This window comes from Macaca nemestrina, chromosome Y (assembly GCF_043159975.1).
Source record: "Macaca nemestrina isolate mMacNem1 chromosome Y, mMacNem.hap1, whole genome shotgun sequence".
Lineage (NCBI taxonomy): Eukaryota > Metazoa > Chordata > Mammalia > Primates > Cercopithecidae > Macaca > Macaca nemestrina.
The window spans coordinates 9,009,499-9,035,951 of record NC_092146.1 but is presented as its reverse complement, the minus strand read 5'-3'; the positions used below and the strand labels follow the sequence as shown (position 1 = coordinate 9,035,951).

The 26,453-nt window shown below is 49.6% G+C and overlaps 1 pseudogene; it reads left to right on the top strand.

The window, feature by feature from the left end:
* Positions 1 to 6,697: 6,697 nt before the first annotated feature.
* LOC139360938 (troponin T, fast skeletal muscle-like) lies at positions 6,698 to 18,703 on the top strand (annotated as a pseudogene).
* Positions 18,704 to 26,453: the final 7,750 nt, after the last annotated feature.

The window sequence follows — 26,453 nt, the reverse complement described above, 5'->3', positions numbered from 1 at the left end:
CCGGGGTTTCCCGCATCCGGGAGGCCTGCAGTTCCACCCTCCCGGGGAAAGACTCCTGCGAGAAGCCATCAGAGCTTCTATCAGGTGGCACCGGCAGTGTGCACTTTGAAATTGGGTGCTTGGAAGTCCTGCACCCTAACTGGCATGCTGACTGTTGTAAGCCATTGACCCACAGTGAACACATGAAACATCTCTCTTCGGTTGGCTGACCAGGCAGATATTACTGAGAATTGCCGATCTAGTGTGTAGAGAGAGGGACCAGCGCCGGGTGCTCGGGCGGCTTAGGCACAGTGGAGTCGGGCGGGAGCGTGGGAGGAAAGTCGCCTTCTATTACAGAAGTACAGGAATTACCCTGCTCTTGAGGACAAAACCCTTGCAGGGACTCCTGCAGGTCTAGCAAATACAGGCTCCCAGTATCATGCTTTCTCCCTGAGCATTCCGAAGGACCTCTCCTACAGTGCCCTGGGTACACTGGAGGCCAGCAGCCAGGGATGCCCATCGATGGCCTTTGTGGACGCTGTGCCGTGCTGCCTTACTGACCCAGAAGCTCCCGCAAGCGCAGTTGCGGCCGCAATGTCTGCTGGCAGGGCTCCGCAAGACCAGGACTTCTGCCTATGGCCCCTAGAATCCTGTACGCCGGTGACCCTGCAGCGGCCCAGGGCCCGCAGCGGGTAAGGCGGGCTGCGGGCCCGGTGGGGCTTACCAGAAGCACTGTGTCCACGTAGGTGTGGCAAAGGATAGTCAGCAGGAGACGCCCGCGGTCCTCCAGGGGAGCAGCCCCCAGAGGCCAGATGTTGCAGAGGTGTGGGGAGGAAGGAGTAGGCCGTGGACTGTGGGAGCTCTGGAGGAGGGCCCCCGTGGTCAGCCTTGAGGCAGGAGAGCGCGGCAGTGGTGCAGAGGGAGGAGGCGGCCTTGAGGGAGGATGCAGTGCTGGTTGTGGACAACATAATGGCGGTGGTCCAGGTGGAGGCCAGGGAGGAGGCCGACACCAAGTGGCAGCAGATGGATCAGAGGGCACAGACTGGCCCTGGCTCTGGCCTCAGCCAGCAAAGGACTCTGGACATTCTTCTTTTGGAGCTGGGCTACATGAACACCCCAGACCCCAGGGCATCCCCAGTTTCTGGGCCAGATCCTAAACCTTGCAGCTGCCTGTTCCGGATGGCTGGCAGCTGGGGCTGGGTGTTAGGCTTCCCAAGGCAAGATGGGGTGGGGCCAGGCCAGAGCTGCCCAGGGTCAGCCAGAAGATAGGGGATGGAAAACAGGAGGGACACCAAGGTCAGGCTCCTATAGATAGGAGGGCAGCTTGTTTGCAGGTGCCGCAAGAGCACATGGTAGGGACGGGGAGCCATGATCATCACTAACAATGGAGAATAACAGCGCCAAGGACCCTTCACACACAGCAGACTGTTGAAGGGCACTTTTCTCTTGGAAAGTCCCTGGAGGAAGGGGAGTCTGCATGGCTATGCCAGCCGTGAAACCATCCCCACTCCCCATGCCTGTTTCCAGCAGGCTCATGCCAAAAACCCAACGTGCACACCCAGAAGTCAGCCCGGATCACACAACATGAAGTCCTGCTTAACTACATGATGGAATTGCATGTCAGGCTGTGGAGATTGTGTCTGGGGAAGAGGTGGCGTTTTCGCGTCAGATTGATGTCACCCTGGTGCCACAAGGTGTCTCAGCGGGAGAGCTGAGAAGAAGAAAAGCATGCTTCACCCAGCTAGCAGACCACCTCCACCCATCTAGATGAAATGGTCCCTTGAGTCTCTCCCCTTTCTCCTTCTTAGCCAGGCAGGTGGCGGAACTCAGCCGTCCCGGGAACCTGCAGCAGGATGAAGTTTCCCTCTTCTCACCACACTTACTTCTGCATGGAAGTGATCATGAAGGAGCACTGCATTGGCGTCCTCCTAAAAGGAGTGCCTCGCAGCATGTTAGGGGAGGTGGTATGTGGAAGGGTACACCTGGCATAAGACTTTGGGACCCCTCTCCCTCTAGGATACTGGGTTTCTCATTCCACTGCAGGCTAGGGGTTTGGGGATCATGAAGGTCAAGCCCCAGCTACCAGCAGGACTCTGCCTAACTGAGGTTCTTCAGCTGGTTGCCTGACTGTGAATGCCCAAGACTGCAGCCTTGCTGAGGTGGGGCCACTGTGGGGCCTCATGTGAAAGGAGCTTGGGGGTTATTCCTTGGCCTCTGGGGAATTGACTTTGAGCCAAGACCTGACATGTCCTGGAACACTTTCCCCAGTCCCCCAGATCATCAGCCAGGGCCTGTAGCTCAATCCACTGTAGTACTACCTGAGGGAGTTAGGGCCTCAGAGAGGGAACAGAGGGGAGGCCACGGCTGGGAGCTGATAGGCCTGCGGGTACTGGAGCTGTGAGATGCCTGGAGAACCCAAAGTTCAGAAAAGAGACTGCAGTGAACAAACCCAGACCATTCATGGGCTGAGGGAGAAAGGCTCATCAGGGAACTGTAACATCCACATTTCAGAACTGACCCCCATGTTTCACCCCAGCCAAGCAAGGCCAAGGCCTCTTCCCTCAGCCAGCCAGCCTCCTGTCCTTGCGACCTGAGTACGCGCTAATCACTGTCTCTGTTCTGTCTCTCCCCCAACCCCGCCTTCTCCTGCTCCAGACTTCTCCAGCTCTCAGAGGAAGCCCTGGAGGAAGGTAAGTGGGGTCCGAGGCCCCGGCCCCCATTCCCCCTCCCCAGCCTTTCTGCCCTACAAGACATTGACCTCCACCTCACCTCTAAGGATTGCCGTGTGTCCCTGTCTAATCCTCTCCTATCTCCCCCTGCCACCTGCAAGCCCCAGCTCTCATCAGCTGCAGAAATCCATGAGGAAAGGTATGAGAACACAGGACTTCTGGTTCCCATGAGGGGCCCAGGGCCTGGCTTGAGCCCACATGGGAGTGTGGGAGAGGGTACCCAACAGCCAAGGGGCACGAGCTACCAGCCAGCCAAGGGGCCCCCACAAGTGGACCTAATGTGACCCACTAACAATGGCCAATGCTTGACCAGAGAGCGAATGGGGTCTCGAGGGTGGGACCCCTTCCCCACAGTCCTCCAGGCAGCAGTAGGGCCAGGGACTCCCCAGGCAGGTGCAGGCTAGCCTCCTTGTCACCAGGGCATCCCCAGGCATGGGCCAGAGGGGATGCTTCATGGCCAGAAGCGGGCGCAGCCTAGGCTTCCACCCCAGGGTGGGCAGCCGAGAGTCCGTGGTGGCACTGACCCCTGGGCCTGGCCAGGACCCCAGCCACATCTTGGGACAGTAAAGGGTGAGGGGAGAGAAGGAAGCAGGGGGCAGAGCCCTGCAACCTGGCACTGTCAGCTCCCTTGTGCTCATGCCCTTGCCACCCCCGCCGCCAGGCCCCCGCACAGCCTTCTGCTATGAGACCCTTGTGGTGCACACAGCCTGGGGGCAGATAAGACGGCTGGGGTGTCATGCCCAGATCAGCAGACAGAGCTGTCATTGGCGCCCTGGGCTGCCAGTACCCTGGGAGGGTGGAAAGAATCCCATCAGGGAAAGAACGAATGGGTCGTCAGCTATTGGGATGGCAGGGAGTGGGGGTCCGGGGGACTCCTCCCATAGCCCATCTGTGGCTCTGCCTCCCAGGGCCACCAGCCCTGCCCTTGGGGGCCCCTGGTGCTGCCCAGCCAAGTTGCAACCTCACACATGGGCCTTGGCGCCCCAACCAAAGGCAGGGAGGTGCCCTGGGACAGAAAGGGGATGGGGACTAGCAAAGGACTGCCCAGCCCCAGTTCTGAACCTCCACCACTAAGGGCAAGAGCCACAGCTCCCGGCCACCCTCTGAGGCTCAGTTTCCCCATCTGGGGTGCTCCCAGATGCTGAGATCAGGGTTTGGGGACACGGGACTGGGGCAGTGGCGGCGCCTGGGCTAACTCTCCGCCGTGTCTCGCTAGCTCCCCGCACACACCCCACCCTTGGGCTACAGTGGTGATGGGTGGCTTTTCCATTAACTTTGGACCCTTCTCCTTTGACCGCTGACCTACGGTTTTACCTCTTGTTCAGTGGCCTCCTTGTCCCATGAAGTTCATGTACCAGGTATGTGCATGATTTCAATACCATATGGGCAGGTGTGGCCATGTGGGGGGTGCAGAACCCAAGAAGAAACAAGAGGGGCTCCGTAACCCCACACAGCCTGGCCTGCTCACACCACCGCCTCGACCCTGCCCTCTCCTCCTCTCTGGGCTGCCACCACTCACACCGGTTCTCTCTCCCTCCTGCCCTTTCTGCCCACCATGATGCTGCTTCTGCAGAGGAAGTTCAAGAAGGTATGCCGGTGCTCCCCAGCCTCCAGGTCAGAGCCCCTGTCCTCCCTTCTGTCCTCTTTCACTTCCTCCCTCTTGCACACCCCCTGTGAGGTTTGCCACCAAACACTTAACCTGATCTGGCCTCTGGGCTGGGGACAGAGTGAGGACCCTGGCTGAGGAATGGCTGGCCGATGGAATGCAGGTCTCCCAGGCAGAGAGGATTGATTTATAGCTTGTGGACGAGGCTTTTCATGGGCCACCGACAGGAAGATGGGAGTTGGGGGTGGCCAACCTTGAGTCCGAGGCAGAACAGGCCTTGGGAGGACAGTGCTGGGGTCCAGTGGGACCCTCTGCATCCACGGGGATAGGGTGGGAAGAGTGCAGGAGGAGAAACCTCCACCCTGCCCCAGTTGGCAAGCCAGAAGCAGGAAGGTAGGGAGGAGTGAGGTGGGAGGGATTGTGGAGGAGCAAGTGGAGTGAAAGCCAGGCTGAGGCCCAAGATGGGAATGCTGGGGACCTGAAACAGCCGGGGGCCATGCATGCAAAGGCACAGTCAGGTCCTAGCATCCCACCCATCGCCTGGGCCCGAGCCAGACACACCCGGTATGAGGATATCCCCTGGGTGGGCCTGGCCTCCCTGGCAGTGGGGCCGGCAGTACCACTTGGTAGAGGTCGAAGAGCTGCAGATTCAAGTCAGGGGCCCCAGGTGGGGAGTGCTTCCCAGCTCCCCCCATTCACAAGCCTGTGGGGCTGAGGGGCTCCTACGTGTTGGGACTGAGCTATTGCATGACTCCAGCCCCAGAGACTCCCTGGGACAAGGATGGACATGCTAGGAGGGGGATGGGGCTCCAGCCATGCAGAGAGAAGGTGTCCAATAGATGGCCTGTGGGAGACACAGGGCCACCAGGTCACTCTGGAAGCAGCACTGAGGCCAGCGAGCGAACAGACAGACAGACAGCAGGGCAGAGTGGGACAGGAGCAGAGGAGGCAGGGCCACCAGGAGAGCTTTGCCGCTTGGCTCTGTGGCCGCTCCCCACAAGCACTCAGCCTCTTACCAGACCTCGCCCTCCTTTCTGGCCAGCCTTACCACCACAAGGGGTTCCTCCTTAGCCAGGTACTGCGTCCAGCAAGACCCCTAAGTCAGGGAGGCCGGGGCTGGCAGCCCATTCTTCGTCCTCACCACGCCACTCCTTCTGGGCCCTTGGCCAGACTGCAGTGCTCAGGATATCCCACCGCTCACTCCCCATGCACACACACCCACTAAGGTATCCGGAACGGGTGACCTCAGGCCCACCAGCAAAACCAGGAACTTTGCGGTATATGCAGGGGGCTCCCAGGCAACGAGAGATCTGCCAGTGAGGACACTCGAGGGCCAGTGTGCACTGGGCTGGGCACTGGCAAGGCAGGACCCTACCCCCACCCCTGGGCAGCACCCCCACTCCCACCCCCAGGCCCAGGCCTGCTGACCTCAGCCAAGTGCAGAGGAGGGCACTGGTTCAGACTCAGAGGGTTGAGGGCATCGTGTGTCAGCGACCTTGCTGCCACCTAAGGCCCAGAGCAGGGACTGATGGGTCAGGGTGGGCAAGTGCCTCTAGGCCGGCAGCAGACCCCCGTTCTGGGCCCAGCTGGGCCAGGACAGCCAGGTCCAACCCAGGGTCCAGCAGCAGAGTGTACCCGAAAGGAAAACACCAGTTATGAGGGTGGCCAGGGCAGGCCAGGCAGGCCCCAGAGGTGGCCAGGGAGAAGTAGCGGGGTGTCCCAAAGGGGCCCGTCCCAGTCTCAGGAGAGCAGCCATGTGGCAGTCAGCGGGCAGGCCCTGGGGAGGTCAGGGATGACCTCACCTGGGCTCCTGGCCCGTGGACAGCAGCTGTGGTGGACATTCTGGACTCGGGTAGGGGCTCCTAGAGTTGAGACCAGCAAGGAGTTAGACATCACGTTGCCGGCAGAGGCTCCTGATGCCTGAGGGCCTGTAGTCATTCCATGACCTGATGAGTTCTACCCAGTAACGCAGACTTTACAGGCAGGGGTCACACTCTGGGAAGCACCAAACGATGGGGCGGCACCCATCCCAGCTGCTATGCCCTCTTGGTGGTGAGGGTCCCAGATTCCAATTTTGGCCCTGCCAGACCCGAGGACAGACCTGGGGGACAGATGAGACCCAGTGCACTTAGTCCCCTACCTTGCCCCACGAGGTCCCCATGGCCCCCTCCTCTCCACCAGATCTTCAGGGCAGGGGCTCCACTGGGCACCCAGCCCCTTCCACCCTGTCCGCAAGCATCGATTCCCCGGCCTAAGCTCGGGGCACCTGTATGGACCCATAGGCACACCCTGGGGAAGAGAAGGTCCAAGTGAAAGGGGCCCCTTGTCCACCACACACCCCATGCCCACTGCTCCCCCGCAGCCATGCTGGCTTTTCTCTTGCATGTGTGCTTGTGCTTTTTGCCGCCTCAAAGACACCGCAGAGGAAGACTCGGAAAGTAAGGGCCCGCCCCTCTGGCTGCCCTGTCTCTGTCTCCCTCTGACCTCTTTCTCTTCACCTGACACAGGGACCTCGGAAGACCAGGCCTTGCTGCTCCACATGGTGCTGCCAGGGTCAGGCTGCCAGGGCCTCCCAGGTGCCACCACTCCGAGCTTCTGCCACACCGCAGAGGGGGAGGTAGCGGGACCACCCAGCAGTGCTAGAGCCCGGAAAGGGCGCGCCCCCTCTCCCCTTTCTCCCAAGCCTCTTCCTTCCCAATCTTCTTTCCAAGCCCCTATCTCCTTTCCTCCCTCTCCTCCCTTCCCAGCCTTCAAGGATACTGCCTGTCTCACTCCTATTTCTTCCCTTCCTCTTCCTCACCCTCCTTCCTGGCCCCAGGCCCTGGGGCTCTTCCTCTCCAACTCTGCTTGGGGCTTTTGGAGGCCTAGAGCAGAAACCGGACTGTCTTGTTTCTGGGGGATGGGGGTACGCCCAGCTGAAAAGGAGGGCAGCCTTCAGCAGGGGGAACCCAAGGCTCCAGGCCGCCTAGTCTCATGCAAGCTGTCTCTCTCCCTCTCCCCACACTGGTGATGTGCTGACCAGAGGAGAAGCCAAGACCCAAATGAGTGTGAGGTCCTGGCAGGCCTGGCACCAAGTGTGTTTCATGGTGGGGGTAGGGGAGTGGGCCAGGGCCAGCTGGCTGGAGCCTACACTCGGAGAGATGCTTGGAGGAAAGCTCAGAGTGCAGGGTGGGAGGGACGAGGGTCACCTGGGAGATGGGCTTGGGAGGCCCAGCAGGATGTGATTTTGCCCAAGGTCATGTGGTGCAAACAAGGAGGGCTTCATGCAGGAGGAAGCTACCGATGAGGAAGGAAGGAGGAGAGGTGGGTGGGAGAGAGTCAAGGAATGAAGACAGGGTGCAGGGAGTCAGGCCACCGCAACACCCACAGGCTTCGGGAGACTGCAGTATGCCCCACCATACTTCGAGGACTCCCAGAGCCCTAGATGTGAAAATCAACGGGAAAGTGAATCAGGAAGTGGGAGAAAGGTGGGGGACTCACCCCAGAAACCCACCTCAGAATGACACCTTGACCATGTCCAAAATAGCTTGCTGTGCAGGGGCCCCTGTTCCCCTTTGGGGCAGAATTTGGAGGCTCTTATTCTCATCGTACTTGCTTGTGAGCAGTTCATGGATTTGTTTTTTTACTGCAGCTCTTGCAACTTTTCTACTTTTGATCAGTACTCAGAAGCCACAGCACTCACTATGTGATTCATCTCTTGAGTGCTTTTGCCTGTGTTTTGCTCTGCACCGGGGGCAATCTTAGAGTATGTTAGCACACTCTCACTGTTGGCTCCCACTTGGGGAGCATTGCAGAGTCTCAGAAGAAGAGTGAGAACATCCAAAGGGTATCGCCGGCATATTTCCATCCTTTCCATTTTATTTTTCAGTGATTTTAAGTAAAGTAATGCCGGATCACGAGATATTTTCTCATTTTAGAGAAAGTGTTTGTTTATTCATTAAGAAAATAAGGATGATGGCCAAATAGAAACAGCTCCAGTCTCCAGCTCCCAGCGCGAGCAACACAGAAGACGGGCGATTTCTGCATTTGCAACTGAGGTACTGGGTTCATCTCACTAGGGATTGCCGGACAATCAGTGCTAGTCAGCTGCTGCAGTCTGACCAGCAAGAGCTGAAGCAGGGCGAGGCATCGCCTCACCTGGGAAGCGCAAGGGGGAAGGGAATCCCTTTTCCTAGCCAGGGGAACGGAGACACACAACACTTGGAAAATCGGGTAACTCCCACCCCAATACTGCGCTTTACCAAGGGTCTTAGCAAACGGGCACACCAGAAGACTATATCCCACACCTGGCCGGGAGGGTCCCATGCCCAGGGAGCCTCCCTCATTGCTAGCACAGCAGTCTGCGATCTAACTGCAAGGCAGCAGCAAGGTTAGGGGAGGGGCGCCCGCCATTGCTGAGGCCTAAGTAGGAAAACAAAGCTGCTGGGAAGCTCGAACTGGGTGGAGCTCACAGCAGCTCAAGGAAGCCTGCCAGTCTCTGTAGACTCCACCTCCGGGGACAGGACACAGTTAAACAACAACAACAACAAAAGCAGCAGAAACCTCTGCAGATGCAAAGGACTCTGTCTGACAGCTTTGAAGAGAGCAGTGGATCTCCCAACATGGAGGTTGAGATCTGAGAACGGACAGGCTGCCTGCTCAAGTGGGTCCCTGACCCCTGAGTAGCCTAACTGGGAGACATCCCCCACTAGGGGCAGACCGACACCCCACACCTCACACGGTGGGATACACCCCTGAGAGGAAGCTTCCAAAGCAAGAATCAGACAGGTACACTCACTGTTCAGCAATATTCTATCTTCTGCAGCCTCTGCTGCTGATATCCAGGCAAACAGTGTCTGGAGTGGACCTCAAGCAATCTCCAACAGACCTACAGCTGAGGGTCCTGACTGTTAGAAGGAAAACTAACAAACATGAAGGACACCCACACCAAAACCCCATCAGTACGTCACCTTCATCAAAGACCAGAGGCAGATAAAACCACAAAGATGGGGAAAAAGCAGGGCGGAAAAGCTGGAAATTCAAAAAATAAGAGCACATCTCCCCTTGCATAGGAACACAGCTCATCGCCAGCAACGGATCAAAGCTTGACGGAGAATGACTTTGACGAGATGAGAGAAGAAGGCTTCAGTCCATCAAACTTCTCAGAGCTAAAGGAGGAATTACATACCCAGTGCAAAGAAACTAAAAATCTTGAAAAAAGAGTGGAAGAATTGATAACTAGAATAATTAATGCAGAGAAGGCCATAAACGAACTGACAGAGATGAAAACCATGACACGAGAAATACATGACAAATGCCCAAGCTTCAGTAACCGACTCAATCAACTGGAAGAAAGTGTATCAGCGATTGAGGATCAACTGAATGAAATGAAGCAAGAAGAGAAATCTAAAGAAAAAAACAAGAAAAAGAAATGAACAAAGCCTGCAAGAAGTATGGGATTATGTAAAAAGACCAAATCTGCGTCTGATTGGGGTGCCTGAAAGTGAGGGAGGAAATGGAACCAAGTTGGAAAACACTCTTCAGGATATCATGCAGGAGAACTTCCCCAACCTAGTAGGGCAGGCCAACATTCAAATTCAGGAAATACAGGTGAACGCCACAAAGATACTCCTGGAGAAGAGCAACTGCAAGACACATAATTGCCAGATTCACCCAAGTTGAAATGAAGGAAAAAATGTTAAGGGCAGCCAGAGAGAAAGGTCGGCTTACCCACAAAGGGAAGCCCATCAGACTAACAGCAGATCTCTCAGCAGAAACTCTACAAGCCAGAAGAGAGTGGGGGCCAATATTCAACATTCTTAAAGAAAAGAATTTTAAACCCAGAATTTCATATCCAGCCAAACTAAGTTTCATAAGTGAAGGAGAAATAAAATACTTTACAGATAAGCAAATGCTTAGAGATTTTGTCACCACTAGGCCTGCCCTACAAGAGACCCTGAAGGAAGCACTAAACACGAAAAGGAACAACCGGTACCAGCCATTGCAAAAACATGCCAAAATGTAAAGACCATCGAGGCTAGGAAGAAACTGCATCAACTAACGAGCAAAATAACCAGTTAATATCATAATGGCAGGATCAAGTTCACACATAACAATATTAACCTTAAATGTAAATGGACTAAATGCTCCAATTAAAAGACACAGACTGGCAAACTGGATAAAGAGTCAAGACCCATTTAGTTTGCTGTATTCAGGAGACCCATTTCACATGCAGAGACATACATAGGCTCAAAATAAAGGGATGGAGGAAGATCTACCAAGCAAACGGAGAACAAAAAAAGCAGGGGTTGTAATGCTAGTCTCTGATAAAACAGACTTTAAACCCTCAAAGATCAAAAGAGACAAAGAAGGCCATTGCATAATGGCAAAGGGATCAATACAACAGGAAGAGCTAACTATCCTAAATATATATGCACCCAATACAGGAGCACCCAGATTCATAAAGCAAGTCCTTAGAGACTTACAAAGAGACTTAGACTCCCATACAATAATAAAGGGAGACTTTAACACCCCACTGCCAACATTAGACAGATCAACGAGACAGAAAGTTAACAAGGATATCCAGAAATTGAACTCAGCTCTGCAGCAAGCAGACCTAATAGACATCTACAGAACTCTCCACCCCAAATCAACAGAATATACATTCTTCTCAGCACCACAGCACACTTATTCCAAAATAGACCACATAATTGGAAGTAAAGCACTCCTCAGCAAATGTACAGGAACGGAAATTATAACAAACTGTCTCTCAGACCACAGTGCAATCAAGCTAGAACTCAGGACTAAGAAACTCAATCAAAACGGCTCAACTACATGGAAACTGAATAACCTGCTCCTGAATGACTATTGGGTAAATAACGAAATGAAGGCAGAAATAAAGATGTTCTTTGAAACCAATGAGAGCAACGATACAACATACCGGAATCTCTGGGACACATTTAAAGCAGTGAGTAGAGGGAAATTTATAGCACTAAATGCCCAGAAGAGAAAGCTGGAAAGATCTAAAATTGACACTGTAACATCACGATTAAAAGAACTAGAGAAGAAAGAGCAAACACATTGAAAAGCTAGCAGAAGGCAAGAAATAACTAAGATCAGAGCAGAACTGAAGGAGATAGAGACACAAAAAAACCCGCCAAAAAAATCAATGAATCCAGGAGTTGGTTTTTTGAAAAGATCAACAAAATTGATAGACTGCTAGCAAGACTAATAAAGAAGAAAAGAGAGAAGAATCAAATCGATGCAATAAAAAAATGATAAAGGGGATATCACCACCGACCCCACAGAAATACAAACTACCATCAGAGAATACTATAAACACCTGTACGCAAATAAACTAGAAAACCTAGAAGAAATAGATAATTTCCTGGACACTTACACTCTTCCAAGACTAAACCAGGAAGAAGCTGAATTCCTGAATAGACCAATAGCAGGCTCTGAAGTTGAGGCAATAATTAATAGCCTACCAACCAAAAAAAGTCCAGGACCAGATGGATTCACAGCTGAATTCTACCAGAGGTATAAGGAGGAGCTGGCACCATTCCTCCTGAAACTATTCCAATAAACAGAAAAAGAGGGAATCCTCCCTAACTCATTTTATGAGGCCAACATCATCCTGATACCAAAGCCTGGCAGAGACACAACAAAAAAAGCGAATTTTGGACCAATATCCCTGATGAACATTGATGCAAAAATCCTCAATAAAATACTGGCAAACCGGATCCAGCAGCACATCAAAAAGCTTATCCGCCATGATCAAGTGGGCTTCATCCCTGGGATGCAAGGCTGGTTCAACATGCGCAAATCAATAAACGTAATCCAGCATATAAACAGAACCGAAGACAAAAATCACATGATTATCTCAATAGATGCAGAAAAGGCCTTTGACAAAATTCAACAGCCCTTCATGCTAAAAACGCTCAATAAATTCGGTATTGATGGAACGTATCTCAAAATCATAAGAGCTATTTATGACAAACCCACAGCCAATATCATACTGAATGGGCAAAAACTGGAAAAATTCCCTTTGAAAACTGGCACAAGACAGGGATGTCCTCTCTCACCACTCCTATTCAACATAGTGTTGGAAGTCCTGGCTAGGGCAATCAGGCAAGAGAAAGAAATCAAGGGTATTCAGTTAGGAAAAGGAGAAGTCAAATGGTCCCTGTTTGCAGATGACATGATTGTATATTTAGAAAACCCCACTGTCTCAGCCCAAAATCTCCTTAAGCTGATAAGAAAGTTCAGCAAAGTCTCAGGGTACAAAATTAATGTGCAAAAATCACAGGCATTCTTTTACACCAGTAACAGACAGACAGAGAGCCAAATCATGAATGAACTTCCATTCACAATTGCTTCAAAGAGAATAAAATACCTAGGAATCCAACTTACAAGGGATGTAAAGGACCTCTTCAAGGAGAACTACAAACCACTGCTCAGTGAAATAAAAGAGGACACAAACAAATGGAAGAACATACCATGCTCATGGATAGGAAGACTCAATATCATGAAAATGGCCATACTGCCCAAGGTAATTTATAGATTCAATGCCATCCCCATCAAGCTACCAATGAGTTTCTTCACAGAATTGGAAAAAACTACTTTAAAGTTCATATGGAATCAAAAAAGAGCCCGCATCTCCAAGACAATCCTAAGTCAAAAGAACAAAGCTGGAGGCATCACGCTACCTGACTTCAAACTATACTGCAAGGCTACAGTAACCAAAACAGCATGGTACTGGTACCAAAACAGAGATATAGACCAATGGAACAGAACAGAGTCCTCAGAAATAATACCACACATCTACAGCCATCTGATCTTTGACAAAGCTGAGAAGAACAAGAAATGGGGAAAGGATTCCCTATTTAATAAATGGTGTTGGGAAAATTGGCTAACCATGAGTAGAAAGCTGAAACTGGATCCTTTCCTTACTCCTTATACGAAAATTAATTCAAGATGGATTAGAGACTTAAATGTTAGACCTAATACCATAAAAACCCTAGGAGAAAACCTAGGTAATACCATTCAGGACGTAGGCATGGACAAGGACTTCATGTCTAAAACACCAAAAGCAACGGCAACAAAAGCCAAAATTGACAAATGGGATCTAATTAAACTAAAGAGCTTCTGCACAGCAAAAGAAACTACCATCAGAGTGAACAGGCAACCTACAGAATGGGAGAAAATTTTTGCAATCTACTCATCTGACAAAGGGCTAATATCCAGAACCTACAAAGAACTCAAACAAATTTACAAGAAAAATACAAACAACCCCATCAAAAAGTGGGCAAAGGATATGAACAGACATTTCTCAGAAGAAGACATTCATACAGCCAGCAGACACATGAAAAAATGCTCATCATCACTGGCCATCAGAGAAATGCAAATCAAAACCACAATGAGATACCATCTTGCACCAGTTAGAATGGCAATCATTCAAAAGTCAGGAAACAACAGGTGCTGGAGAGGATGTGGAGAAATAGGAACACTTTTACACTGTTGGTGGGATTGTAAACTAGTTCAACCATTGTGGAAAACAGTATGGCGATTCCTCAAGGATCTAGAACTAGAAGTACCATATGACCCAGCCATCCCATTCCTGGGTATATACCCAAAGGATTATAAATCATGCTGCTATAAAGACACATGCACACGTATGTTTATTGCGGCACTATTCACAATAGCAAAGACTTGGAATCAACCCAAATGTCCATCAGTGACAGACTGGATTAAGAAAATGTGGCACATATACACCATGGAATACTATGCAGTCATAAAAAAGGATGAGTTTGTGTCCTTTGTAGGGACATGGATGCAGCTGGAAACCATCATTGTCCGCAAACTATCACAAGAACAGAAAACTAAACACCGCATGTCCTCACTCATAAGTGGGAACTGAACAATGAGATCACTTGGACTCGGGAAGGGGAACATCATACACCAGGGCCTATCACGGGGAGGGGGGAGAGGAGAAGGATTGCATTGGAAGTTATACCTGATGTAAATGACGAGTTGATGGGTGCTGACGAGTTGATGGGTGCAGCACACCAACATGGCACAAGTATACATATGTAACAAACCTGCACGTTACGCACATGTACCCTAGAACTTAAAAGTATTATAATAATTTTAAAAAAGAAAGAAAGAAAAAAAAGAAAACAAGGCACCTCATGAAAGAGCATTTGGAAATATATAAAAGTCAAATGAAGAAAAAACGTCATCTATAATTCTCCCACCCAGCCAGCCACACTGTGGAAAAGAGATAATAAAAAGAAATAAATAAAGAGCCTTATCTGTTCCTTTTTCCCATACATAGGGCCTGGAAAAAAAGACTTAAATTGGGCACTGTTTTTCAAACATCATACTGTCTATACAGCCTTGAATTCTGCTTTTGTACAATGTAGCACTATTCGTAAGTATTTTTCCATGTTTTTACACAGTCTTCTTAAATATTTTGAATGGCCACATAATATTCCATCAATTGGACAAACCGTAATTTTCCTCACCATTCCCCTATTGCAGGCTTTCCCCAATACTTTACTGTCATAAATAACATTGGTTGGAAAGCGTTTTCGGTCTTTAGGGTTATTTCCGTAGGCCACATTCCCAGAACTGGAATTACTATCTCAAAGAGTATGAATGTTGTTAAGACTTTGACATCCAATGCCAAATTGGTTCCCACGAGGCCTGGCCAACATTGTCTTCTACGTGCGATGTGAACGGGTCTGTGTCCTACACCTTCCTCACTCAAGCACAGAAACGTGCTTTAATGTCACAGCCTGTGATGGATGAGAAAGAGCACCTTATGGTTGCTTGGCTTTGTGCCCCGATAGTCACTTGGGGCCAACGTTTCCCTGTATTTGTGGATGGGTCGTCTCTCTAAGAACTCGTAGCTATGGCCGTTGCTCATTTGTCTCATGGTGGAGGCGTCTCTGTGTTTTCTTAGTCATCAGTTTGCCTAAGGATGTAAGTCCTCTCTGTATTTGCTGAAAATATATTTTGAGTCTTTCTTTTTGGCCTTTATATTGTTCTTTTTTTTTCACATACATAAGTTTTTCATTTGTGTGGCGTCATCTGGCTTTCCTTCCCTTAGAGCCACCTTCTGCTGCTTCTGAGCTTAGGAAACCCTTCCCTCCTCCAGTTTTTGATTGATATTGTTGAAAAAAAAAAAAAAAAAGTGTTGTTTTAACTCTTTGCTGCATCTGGAATGTGTTGGTGAGAGGAGGGGATCACACACCCATCCGTAGAGGGGGCCTCATTTCCCCTTCAGATTGCTTTCTTCACAGCCTCCTCTCCTCTTTCCTTTGGGTCCCCAGAGAGAAAGATGAAAGAGGGGCTGGGGAAAAAGAGGGGCTGGAGAAAATCAGGAGTTGGGGAAAGGCAAAGGCTTGCAGCGGCCATTCCTGCCCAGGGAGTCCACCACACCATGGCTTCTCACACGACCTGACTGCATTAGTTTATCTGTTTGAGAAGGAAACGGAGGTACCCTTCCTGGTAGCTGGGGTGCAGCGACACTTGCAATGGCCGAAAGCCAAAAGGCAGACAGCGGCGCTGGAGCTGAGGCCTTCTTGACGGGGCTCAAGCCACTCTTGGGATGGTGGGCTTCTCAAGCCTCAGAAGCATAAAGCTAGGGCAAACATACCACTAGGCAGGGCATTCTCAGGAGGGGGCCAGAGCAGGAGGTCACCAGGGTCAGGAGGAGCCAGGCAGAGAAAGGCACGAGGCTGACCCTCTGGGATGGCTTCCCGGGTCTCTACTCAGCAGCCTCTCTGTCTGCTCTTGAGACTCACTGCTCCTAAGATCCCAGAAAAGGAGAAAGTGGACTTCCATGCAAGTTTATAGGGCTCCGGTCAACATGGCCACCATTTCCCCACACCCCAGCTTTTGGGCTCCAGGCCAGGCCTCAGAAGGTCACTTCTTCCCCAGCACGCACAGCTGAGGACCCCTGGATCCAGGCAATTCTACCATAACCTTTTCCTGCACCAGAGGAATCCCCTGTAAAAACAAACATCTCTCTTCCCTTCTCCTCCATCTATCTTTCTATCCATCCATCCACCCACCCACATAAGCACCTACGGATTCACCTACCCATCAATACACTCACCGACCCACTCACCCATTCACCCAACCATCTATCCCTTCATTCATCCATCCACCCACCCACCAACCTATCCATGCACCCCCCTAACCATAGATCTCTCCATCCATCCACTCACCCGTTCACCCTTCTGTTCATTCATCCATCCATTATCCACTCACCCATGCAATCACCCACCCACCCACTCATCCACCCATCCATCCGTCCATCTGTCCATCCATCCATCCATCCATCCATCCATCCATCCATCCATCCATCCTTACTTCCATCCATCCAACCAGCCACGTATCCACTCACCCATTCATCAATCCATCTACACACCCAATCACCCATCCGTAAACTCACCCACTTATCCACCCACTCTTCTATCCATTCACCTACCCATCCATCCATCCATCCGTTCATCCATCCATCCATCCATCCTCCATTTCTCCAATCATCCATCTATCCACCCACTCATCTGTCTCCATCCTATATCACTCATCCACCCATCCATGAGTTCATCTGTTCACATGCCCATCTATTTATCCAACAAATTTCTCTCATTCGGCAGTCTTCTCTCTGTCAGGCCCATTCAGGGCAACTCTGAGGTTGATGACAGAGCAAGTCAGAATCAGTCCATCCCAACGATGCTGAGGACCTTCTGGCTAGGCACCATCCCTGCTTTGTGGCTCTGCAGTCAGGTCACCCTTGGCCCCTATGGGGATAGCAGCCATGGGAATGTGAAGAAGGCAAAACATTCCTTGCCACTTGCCATGTTCATGGTGGCCAAGGGAGACAGGGCTTCTCTGCTGGAGCAAGGGAAGGGGCCTCTTGCTGCAAGGCAGGCCAGGCAGGGCAGCATTTGGAGAGAGGGTTGGGGCTGACGCCCACTGACCCTGCCCACAGATCATCCAAAAGAAGCATCCGAACAAAGACCTAATGGAGCTCCGGGCCCTCATTGACAGCCACGTTGAGGCTCGGAAGAAGGAGGAAGAAGAGCTGATCGCTCTCAAGGAGAGAATCGTGAGAAGGGCAGTTCAGGTTGCAGCACGGACTGGTGGGCACCCTGGGAGGAGCTGGGGACATGGCTGAGCAGACCCCGGTCTCTGGCAGCAGGAGAAGCACCCGTGCAGAGACAGCAGAGGAGCAGAGGATTTGGGCAGAGAAGGAGAGGGAACGCCAGGTCAGACTGGCAGTGAGGAGTGCACCATCCCCACCACTGCCTCATCAGTGAATGAAACCCAGGTCCAGAGAAATGTAGGGGGCTGAGGCCTTCCTCCTCCCGGGTTTCTCATGGTCACTGGCCAATGAGCAGAGCCACTGACTAAGGCCCCCACACCCTGCAGTAACCCGCACAAGGGAACCAATCCTGGCCAAGACCTGGAGCTTCCTTCCAGACAGTTCTAAGCCCAGGGTGGGTCCCTAAAGCCTGCCCAGAAAGCACAGCACTCCCTCCATCCCTGAGCATCTTGGGGCCAGGGTCTCCACTGGAGGAAAAAGCCAGAAGTGAGGAGGAGGACACCATGAGGAAGGCAGAGAACAATGTGAAGAAGAGGAAGGCTCTGTCTTCCATGGCAGCCAACTACAGCAGCTATCTGGTCAAGGTGCGTACCGCTGCTGAGAGCATGGTGGCAGCCTTCAGTGTGGGCTGCTCCCAGTGCCCTCCAGAGACCAGGCCCCTCTCTTTGGGCCTGGACCCTACAGGCTGACCAGAAGAAAGGTAAGAAGCAGACGGATTGCAAAATGAAGAAGATTCTGTCTGAGAGATCCGATATCAACCACCTCAGTGAAGACAAACTGAGGTGAGGGGTAGATGTTGCAGGACTCAGCCCTGAGGGTCGGGGGGTGACCCTGCAGGACCTGGCAACTCCTCCCCAGGCACCCCAGGCCCCCTGTTCCTCGCTGGCTGGAGGAGGACTCCAGGGGCCTGGCCCTACCTTGGGGGCTTATTCAGGTAAGCCTCACCACTTCCTCTGCCTCAGGGACAAGGCTGAAGGGAGCCAGAGTTGGGAAGGAGGTGTCCGCAGGCATCACCTGCACCTTTGCCCCATTTATGGTTCACATTCCCCGCCCCACATCCTGCCACAGGCTGAAGGTAAGTGGCCAGGTCTGGACTGCTGTGTGTGGCAGCCGAGTCCAGTACAGGCCACTGAGAGTAAGACCAGGTACGAGCCAGAGGGCCAAAGGACGGCGTCACCCTGCACAAGGAGCCAGGAGACAGTAAGGGAACCGAAGAGCCCTGGTGGGGTCCCAGCAGCCCCGCCCACCCTGTGGTGGAGATGGGCCTTTGACCAACGCACGCAGGCCTGACCCTCGGGTCGTCACAGTGAGTCACTCGTGTTGTTCACAGATCACCATGCTCAGGAGGTACACTGACCAGGCCCAGAAGCAATGAGTAGTCCTGCCGTCCTTGCTCCATGCCGGGCACAGGGGCCTGTGGGACCAGCTGCTGATCCCTAACACGGGCTGGTGGTGGCCGGTCTCAGCAGGACAGAAACAAGACTAATCTGGCCAGGCCACTCGGGCCAGTATCTGCAGGCCTGTGACCAGCGACCTGGAGCCTCCTCCCTCTCCTGCACCCAGGGGAGCCCTGGCGGATGGCAGAGTCAGGAGGAGGGAGCCCAGTGGGACTCGCCCATCATGCCCTCGCCCTGAGTCTGGCACTGGCTGCAGGGAGAAGGCAGCCAAGGGACCTTGGATGGGGCTGCGAGGGTGGCCTTTGGTGTGGCCAACCGGGGCCGGGGTCATCCCTCAAGTGACCCGCCCTCCCAGGGACCTAGGACAGGAAGTTAAGCAGCCAGGGCTTTGTCACCAGCCCCTCTGTGACGCTGGGCAAAATCATGGACTCCTCAGGATGGTGATGCCTCTTCCATAAAATCGTGTCCCTGGAGGCTGTGGAATCCCTTGGCACAGCTACTCGACCACCTGCACGGGGCTGCACTCAGGGTGCTCCCAACGATGTCACGCTGGGCATCCTGTCACCAAGCCCAGCTGTGAAGCCAGTTCCATTTCCCCAAGGATCGCCGTGTTTGGGGGCTACTTGGAGTTTGGATGTTTTCTGGGATTCTTCTCCCTCCTCCTGTGGCCCTGGCTTCCCTGCGGCGCCTAGGGCAGTCTCCTCCACAGTGCAGGTGATGTCACAGCTTCCCCGTTGTGCTGTCAGGGATCCTGTGCAGGCCCTTCTGAGGGTAGGCAATTGGCGTGGTGTGCATGTGCCTGCGTGTGTGCACGTGTGCATGTGCTGAGGGTGCTCAGGAACGTGTGAGGGCACGACCTTTCCCAGTCACGCATCCTGCTGAGTAGCCTTGTCTGAAAGGGGCTGGCCTGGCAGGCCCAAGCCCTCCTCTCCCCCGCCTGCCTCCATCCCTCAGCCACACCCAGCTCCTCCTCACTCACGGCCATGTGAAGCCCTCTGACAAATGGGGCAGGCTCCTGGGATCATCACCCCTCGGAGGCCACCGCCTGGAGGGCCATGAGCTCCTTTGAGGCCAAGCATCTGGGAGGATTATTGTCTGCCAAGACAGTCTTCCCCAGCTGGGGGTCTGTCTGCAGTGGTACCTCAGGCAAGGAAGGAAGGACAGAGGGAGTGTGTCCCGGGCTCACGTGCTAGCCCCCTAACCACACTAACGACCCAGGCCCGCCAGGCACAGGTGAGTGCGCACTGCCTGGACTGAAACTGGGTGTGCGCCCTGAGAGCCGCTTGGCATTGGGCTGACAGTCCTCCCAGAGTCGGGGAGTGAAAGGGGTATGGCCAGAGGCCTTGACCCTCAAAGACCACTTGCTTCCCACTTGCAAGAGCAAGAAAGCTGGGTCCTGGGCCAAGGGCAAAGTGGGTGGGTGCTGGAAGTAGAGAGGCCAGAAAGGACCCTCAAGGCAGAGACCCTCCGCCTCTCCTGGGACTTCGCATCCTCCAGCCCCACAATCTTATCATCAGGGGCTCCCTGACAATCCTGGGGGTGGAGAGGCCATCCTGGAGCACCGCCCCCATCTCTGTCCTCGCTGCCTCCGTCCTCCTGTGGCCTGTGAATAAAGCCTCAGACCTCCCTCCACAGTGTGCTCTTGCTTTTGCATGGGGGCCCTGGGCGACATGGGGTGAGGGAGGGTAGGGGCTGCCCAAAGGCAGAGCATCCTGGCCACCTGCAGGCCAGCTGAGGAGAGGACTGGCCAGCATGTGCCACTAGCTGCTACAGCCAGGGCAGTGCCCGAATGACCATCAGATGCTGCCCATGGCTTTTTCCTCTAAAATGTCGGCTTTGTTCCTGCTGTAGCCTATAGGACCCCTCTACTCTCCACTTCCACGGGGTCTTCATGCAGGAGAGATCTGCAGACCTCACCGCCAGCCCCAGACCCCATCCGTCCATGCTAGCTCTAAATCCACTGGGGGCAGAGAAACTTTGCCTCAGGAGGGGGTGAGAGAGGAGGGCAAGGCTGCCAAGGAGACTTTACCATCCCCCAGAAAGGCGGAGCCAGGCATGAGGGGGTCACACACACACACAAACATCTCAGGCATGTGAACCCACAACATGTAAACACGCACACCGAAACATCATCCAAGGAGTGTAACCCCACAACACACACACGCACAGCAACATCATCCAAGGTGTGTGAGAGCAAATACACACCCACACACAAAACACCCCTCCACCATGCGCGCACACACACACACATCTTCTCAGGTGTGTGACCCCAGAACACACAAACACACACCCACAGAAGCATCATTCCAGTTGTGTGACCCGACAATGCAAACACACACAGAGCAACATCATTCCAGGTGTGTGAGACTTCACAACACACACACAGACAAAATATCACCCCTCCACAACACACACACAAACATCATCTCAGGTGTGTGACCCCAGAACACACACACAGAAACATCACCCCGTGTGTGAGACCTGACAACACACACACACACACACACAAATATACACAGAAACATATTCCCAGGTGTGTGAGACCCCACAACACACACACACACACAGAACCATCATCCCAGGTGTGTGAGATCCCACAACACACACACAAACCCACACACAAAGCGTTACCCCTCCACAACACATACGCACACAGAAACATCATCTCAGGTGTGTGAACCCACAACACACACATACACACAAACAAACATCATTCCAGGTGTGTGACCCCACAACACACACACACAGCAACATCATCCCAGGTGTGTGAGACCCCATAACATAAACACACACAAAATCACCCCTCCACAACACACACACACGCACACACACAAGCATCATCTCAGGTGTGTGACCCCAGAACACACACACACAAAAAAAAAAACACAAACACATACAGAAACATCATCCCAGGTGCTTGAGACCCAACAACACACACACACACACACACACACACACAGAAACGTCTGTTAAAGTTTTCTTTTAATATACTCTCCACGTGCTATTTCTTAGAGGTCAGTCTTTCACCAATGATGCGTTCATGGCTAATCTTTTAGTGGAAACGTGCTAGCTGGTGTATTGTGAACTCAATTATTACCTAAATTCAGCAATCCTCTAATTGAAATGTAAAATTGAAAATGGAAGTTTTCCATTTCCTCCATGTTATGATGCAGGCTCGAGTAAGAATTTCAATTTGTTCTGCTTAAACTTCTTGCTGAGAACTGTGACTGTTTTGTCTTCCTTTTTTCTGTTCAGTCTGAAATCTTACTCTTCTCCTTCTCAAGATTATTCCTTCTATTCTATCCTACTGCTCGCTTCATGTTGCTTGGTTCTAAATTCTCTCCTGAAATAATTTCAAATCCTGCACTAAGGATCTTGTGTTAAGGTGTAAAGTTCCCCGTACAATTTTAATGATAAATATACAGCCCCCTCGTGTTTCATAACTCTGCGTTTCGGTGATACCCACTTAACTGAAAAATGTTGGACTCTTCCGTGTCCACATTTGAAGGCTTACAAATACTTTCCTTTTTAAATAGTATTTAAGCCCAGTGACTGCTTTTCTGCTAAATGCTCTTGTAGTTCTTAGTATCCTCACATAACCAGTAAGAATGCTTTGCATATACTGAAGTCACAGAAACTATGGCCAGGCACAGTGGCTCACACTGGAGCCAGTGTGGAAGACTGAGGCAGATGGACTACTTGAGCCCAGGGCTTTAATGTCAGCCCTGACAATGTAGTGAAATGCTGTCTCTAGAAAAATATAGAAAAAAACTATTGGATAGGTGTGGTGGTGCATGCCACTAGTCACAGCAATTCAGGAGACTGAAACAGAAGAACTGCATGTGCTCAGGAATTTGAGGCTGCAGTGAGCCATCATCTTACCAGTGCCTGGCCTGGTGGGAGCAAGACTCCAAACTGACAAAGAAACTGAACATGCAATTTTTAGGTTGGAACACCGGGGGTCCAATAAAACGGGACCTAGGAAATGGAAGAATTGATTAGATTAAGAAGCCTGTCATCAAAGAATACTGCCAGGAACTTTAAGGAAAATTGAGAGGAATTCTCTAGCAAACAAAGCATTAAATGGAGCGTTTGCCTCTTTGTAATCATTTCTTTGATCTGCAGTTAGAAGGTCAAGTATTTCTTCACCATAAATCTGAAATTCGCCTAGTGAGATTCAAACTAAAATAAAAGCCATCTATCAATAAATAGGTCCATGTATGTGTCAATTCTAATATGTTTCTCAATCTTAAGCTTTCAGGTAAATAGTTCATTTTCAGTCACACAAAAACTACGGTCTGGCTCTCAGGTAGCATTTACCTTGGCCTCCCATCCCACCATTGCTTCTTGCCACAGTCGAAGGAGCAGCTTTTTTAGGAGGAGGACTTCCAATTCTTGAAGATGGACCTCTCTTAACTCCAAATGTTCCCTAAAAGAACTCAGGTGGAGATCAGCAGTGTATCTGCCCTTATCTGTGTTTCAAACAAAATCTTGAGAAGTATCACTGTTTCTTAAATGGCTAAATTTTAGATGTTATAAATCTTTCTTACATATTGCAATCTTAAAATTGCACATTTCTCTAAATAAAATTCAGCATTTCTATATGAGATTAGTGTAATTCAAGCAATAAAAGTCCGTTTAGAAAATCTACAAAAATAATCAGGAATCATTATATATTGGTGTGTGAGAGAGATATGGGATAAGTGGAGAGTGGAGAGCAGAAAGCTATCAGTTAAATATGTAATTATAATCTAAATCAAGAAAAACATATTAGGAGATCAATGATAAATGGCTGTTCATATCATTATGGTATGAAAAAAGCTTCATCAAAACATCAGAATGTTAAACCAAATTCCACTCAAAGGAAATCAAATAGTTACAGAATCAAAAAGTGACACCTCAGAAAAATTAATTCTCTGTAAAATGTGCTAACAGAATTTAGCATTCCTACAGTTCCTTTATGAAACACAGTAATTTTCAGCTTAGGCTATGCTCATTTTAATAATCTTTAAGAATTGCATTCTAAATAATGAAAAATTTTTATATGTCTACAAAAAATGTAGTTATATTCCAATTCCCTGGTGGTGTCACAGGCATCAACAGTGACATTCTCCTGCATGGCAGAGTATTATTAAACTTCAACCTCAAGATCAATTGAGACTAAAATGGACACAAAGCTCTGTCTCTTATAAGAGAGTGGAACATACACTGCAATTTCAACCTGAGAAAACATCTTCAATGAAGTACACATCTAGTTGTTCAAACTCCAAATGACATGTTAGGTTTTTGAAGGTTGGTTGATAGATAATACAATCTAACCAATAGGTATATTTTTAATGCATAGTTTGCTTTTTGTTTTTTTAAGTAAAAATTGGCCCCTCATTCCTATCGAGTAAATCTCTCAGAAATGCCATTTTCAGTGACTCATCTTCCAGCGAGGAAAGTTACATACTTGTTTGTGAAGCAGTGGTTTTTAGATTTCTCCTGAGTCACAGACTCTTCGGAGAAATTAAAGTTCTACATTCCTTAAATGAAAGATTCTGTATGGCAGGCCAATGTGCATCTTCTCCATATCAAAATGAAAAAGGAATAGATCTGCCTACGTGTGTGCACATGTATTCAGAGAAAAACAAATATTGTGAAATCAATTCTAAAACACTGAGTTACTAATGTCCTGTTGGAGGGTTTCCATGATTTCATCGTATTTTGACAATGCAACTTTTATGAACTTTGGGGTCCCAAAGTAAGAAACTCTAAAGTAATAGGAATGGGAATGAGTTCTACAGAAATCCTGTTGAGTATAGACAATCAGCAATCATAAACTCAATTCAGTTCGAGATTTGCATTATTTCTATGCAAAGTAATTAAGATTTGAAAACAATTTTTAGATATAAGTTCAATCATTCTTGTAATACTTCTTTAGGATTTACAAACCATTTTGTTCATTAACAAGAATTTAATTTACTTTTCATAGGAAGTAAATATAATTGAGAAATTTCTACATCTCCAAACGCTGTCTTTCATTTACTCTGGTTTCATCTTTATGTGTTAAAACATTACCCTAGTGTCCTCCACCTGAGGGATGCCATCCTCTTGTTCCTCCGCTACATCCTCTTTTCAATCTCAGACTTCCTAAAGGGCTTATGTGTCCTGAAGGAGATGGTGTTCTCCACGTACCACCACTGTGAAAAGACGGTTTGTTGGCTTGTTCTACTTTTATCGCTTTTCCATGCAAAAACTAAAAGTATTAAGTATACTATCAATACAATTGTTACATTTAACCTAAACACATTTTACAAACATTTTTCAACAACAGTATTTCAGGTCTAGATGTTTTCTTTGAAACAAACTTTTTTTTTTTTTTTTCCTGAAATGACCACACCATTCACAAGGTGAAACTTGAGATATTTACGGAGTACATGCCCTTCCATGAAGGGATTCACACATATTCCATTATTCAAATTTCTTGAAAGGCCTCCAGTGTTAAAAAATAACACCTCAATAAAAATTAACCTGTCATAAATTCTATAAGACAAGGTAGCACATCTTTTTTTACAATGCATAATATACTTCATCTTTGCATCCACATCATTAACTAAAAAACGTCAGTGTCTCAGGTGTATATGAAAGAATGTCTCATTAGAAAAGTAAGGTTATTGTCCAGACGTGGTGTCTCATGCCTGTAATCTCAGCACTTTGGAAGGCTGAGGTGGGCAGATCATGAGGTCAGGAGATGGAGACCATCCTGGTTAACACCGTGAAACCCGAATTTCTACTACAGAAAAAAAAAAAAAAAAAAAAAAAAAAAACACTGGGTGTGATGTAGTCTACTAGAGGAAGCTAAGGAGGAAAATGGGGTGAACCTGGGTGGTGGAGCTTTCAGTGAGCCAAGATCACGCCACTGTATTCCAGCCCAGGTGACAGAGGGAGACCCCATCTGAAAAAAAAAAAAAAAGAAAAGAAAAAGAAAAAAAGAAAGAAAAGAAAAAGTGAGGTGAGGTTATTTAGTCAAAGTGATTAGTCACATTATTGATTTTGTATTGTTTCTTGTTTATTTGGCTTATAGTTATGTACAATGTCTCTGTATGATTTAAAATTCTACACTTACTCTACTTCTGTTTCCTTAAATGTGATCCTTGGTTGGTGTCGTTCATGTTTTCAGCCTTACTCGTTTCTTATGTGTCCCTAAAAAACAACTCTTAGTAGAGTACTACATGTTATTTCTCAGAAATGCTTAAATGTCCTAATTAAATTCACAATAACTTTCTCCAGTTTAATCTTTTCTATAGTCTAAAGTAATGTTTGAAAACAGTTCAGCTAAGAACTCTATTTAAACATTACATGGCTTTGGTCCTTGGTGGAAGATCTTAAATCCCTTCCAAGATCTCTTTCAGTCACATAGCCAACTTTTCTTACTTTGAGACTTCTTTTGTTATTTCTAGTCCTAAAAGATTTTCCCCAGATTTGCATATGGGTGCTTGCTTCCTAGTATTCTGAGGTTAGTCAAAATTTCTTAAACTGTTCTTTGCCCCTGAAAGTACCTCCTTTGTGTCCATTCTTAATACTTAGGTGCATATAACACACACGCGCGTGCACACACACACGTATGTATAATATAATATAAATATATATACTACCTATAG